At 39.8% G+C, this 3,099-nt stretch overlaps 1 pseudogene; it reads right to left on the reverse strand.

Moving 5' to 3' along the window:
* Positions 1-454: 454 nt before the first annotated feature.
* Positions 455-1,667, reverse strand: LOC102995049 (60S ribosomal protein L3-like; annotated as a pseudogene).
* Positions 1,668-3,099: the final 1,432 nt, after the last annotated feature.

The following is a 3,099-nucleotide window of genomic DNA, read 5'->3' on the forward strand; positions in this document are numbered from 1 at the left end:
CCACATGCTGTGGGGTTACTAAGCCCATGCACTGCAACTACTGAGCCCACGCACTCTGGAGCCCGAGTGCCACAACTAGAGAGAAGCCCACATGCTACAACAAAGGGCCTGCCCACCACAGTGAAAGATCCCACGTGCCACAACTGGGAACCAATGCAGCCAAAATAAATAAATAAATAAATTTAAAAAGAGTGAGAGATTCCACATGCTGCAACTGGGACTCAACGCAGCCAAAATTAATTAATTAAAAAGAGTGCTATTAAAGTTAATACTTATTACTTTATTTCCAAGGGTATTATGTGATACTTTGTTGAAATTAATACATCATCTTGGCAGTGATTTGCTGATCAGTAACATTAAAAATTTATCAGAGAAAGAACGTTATGTAACTTTCCCCCCCACACTGGAAAATAATTTTATTGAGATTCTACCAGCTGTGCAATCTGTTCTGACATTAGGTCCCTTCTTCCTTTGCAATTCTGTCCTTCTTAAGGTGTCCCATGAATACTTTCTTCTCTTCCACAGTCTGGAAGCAACCATGGCCAAATTTGGAGGTGGCATCAATAAACTTGAGGTCAGTCTTCTTCAGGGCCCGTGATTTGGTTTGCACCAGCAAGGACTCACGCAGGGCGAGCACTTGCTTCTTGGTTCCTACCACGCAGCCTTTGAGCATGACAAAGTCATTGGTCACTTCACCATAGTGGACAAAGCCACACAGAGGTTTGATGCTCTTGTCAGACAGATCCTAATCAGTAGAGACATTTTTCTTGATCAGTTTGCGGTCCTTGATGAGGTAGCCCTGACCAATCTTGTAGATCTTCTTGTTGATCTCGATGCGGTGATGGTAGCCTTTCTGCCTAGCCTGAGCCACAGAGAAGGCCTTCTGGGCAGGATGCCACGCCCCAATACAGGCAACTTTATGCAGCCCTCGGTGGGTCTTATGGGGCAGCTTCTTGGTGTGTCAATGGCTGGTGATCCCTATGTAACTTTTGCCCTTGGTCACCCCAATGACAGCAATCATCTCATCCTGCCCAAACACTTGAATCATAGGGACCTGCCACTACAGCCTCTCACCAGCCCAGTCCAGCTTTTCGACCACAGTGCCTCTGTTCACCTGGATCTCCATGAGGTGGACATTCTTCTGGTGTATAGGAAGCAGGTGCCTCTGGGTGTGGGCAATGACACAGATGACCTGGTAGTACTTCTTCATGCTGGTGAAGTCCCTCTCCAGCTGCTTCTTGCCGTTACGTCCTGCCACTTCTTGCAGTATTTGGTAAAGGCCTTCGTCTTACATTTATGCCAGTTTTTATAGAAGTGCCTTTTGCATTCATTGCCGAAATGCTCAGCAAAGATGGTCTTAAAGGTCTGGAGGCCTCGAGGTGTTTCCACATAGTCCACAATGCCCAGAGTCACCACGGGCAGCGGCTCCACAATGGTCACAGACTTCACAACTTCCTTCTTGTTCACCTTGCACCCTGGCCTATCGACCTCCCTCACCATGTGGGTCATGCCAGTCTTGTAGCCGAGGAAGGCTGTGAGGTGTACAGGCTTGGAAAAGCCATCCTTGGGGAAGCTCTTCATCTTCCTGTGGTGCCAGCTTCTGTGTGCTTCTGAGGCAGGAAGCCCAGGGACCCATGCCTGGGAGCAGAGAACTTCCAGGGAGACATCCTGCCATAGGATGCTGCCGGTAGAGCAACATTATGTTACTTTGGATTAATTTCCTCCCAGGGAACTCATGTTCCCTGTTGATTCTCAGTTATCCTCACTTTTTATCCTACATGGTCATTGCCCATTACCTTAACAATCAGTTCTCGAATTTATTAAAAATAGCACATAACTTTCCAGAATCTGCCATTTTGGAAATGAAATTGTGTATCTGTCTTTGGTCATAATATCATTCGCATTTCCATTGTTTTCCAAGAATAATTATAGTGGCCACAAAATTGTACCTTTAAATTCACTATTCTGAAAAGCAATTAGTCAAGACTGGAATGAATGGATTAATTTAAAGCCAACAAGTGATTTCTTATGAGTTCTCAACTTACTTTGAGCTAGAATCCCCTCTTTTTGATGTTTACTTTTTCATTCCTGTTAAAAAAAGCTAGGCTGTAGCATGCCATAAATCTTCAAAGTGAAAATACTTCCATGGATGCTGTACAAATCTTATTTTGAACTTTGCTTTAAATTAGATTTCAGGTTTCATTGAAAGCAGAGAATTTGAGGAAATGGGATGCATTAAAGACAGTATATTTCATATGTAAATTATCTGTAACTTTAAACATCACAGGGCAATTATGAAAGATGTTGAGAGCAGTGAAACAGGATAAGCTGTTTGTTTTGATAAGTAGTTGTGAAATCAGAGAAGAGGCACTAAGAACATAGAAATAGAAAATAATGTTAAGGGATTAACACTGATTCATTGATCAGGGGATACACTGACTAAGTTGGCAAGAATAATTAAGAATGAATTATCTAAATAAAATTTTTTCAAGTTAAGAATTTTCTTTGAACTTTGGAAAATATTCACATAAGCAAGAATTTTAAACTATTTATGGGAAATTTGTGTTGATAAAGAAATAAAATACATATGAACAAATCAGTTAACAGTGAACATAACCCTCACCTCCAAACAAACAAAGTCCAGTGACTGTAGATAACACCAGACTGTGATTGACTAACGCTCAAAGAACAATTAAAAAATGTTTTCCTTTAAATAAATAATTTTGTGTTTTTTATTCTTTTGACTATTCATTTCCTAGAAATATGTAATGTACTGAAAAATTTTCTTTGGTTATGAAACATTTTCTTAGACACTAATCTTCATGATAATTCCTTCTTTCTTCAGTTATGAGACAAGATTCATTCATTAAGAATAAAGTGTACACTAAAATTAACATGTATAAAAATGAACCCTGGAAAGGTAGACTCAAACATGGTAAATGTATGCAAGATTTTCTAATAAAAATTCCTAAGAAATGTTTTTGTTTGTTAGAATTTATTATGGATTACGTTTTTAGAAGTTTTCCCCCTACATCTGCTTTTCAGTCCATACATGAGAAATTTATGCAAAGTCTAAGAATTACTATATTATTTATTTAT

Source organism: Physeter macrocephalus, chromosome 14, assembly GCF_002837175.3.
Source record: "Physeter macrocephalus isolate SW-GA chromosome 14, ASM283717v5, whole genome shotgun sequence".
Lineage (NCBI taxonomy): Eukaryota > Metazoa > Chordata > Mammalia > Artiodactyla > Physeteridae > Physeter > Physeter macrocephalus.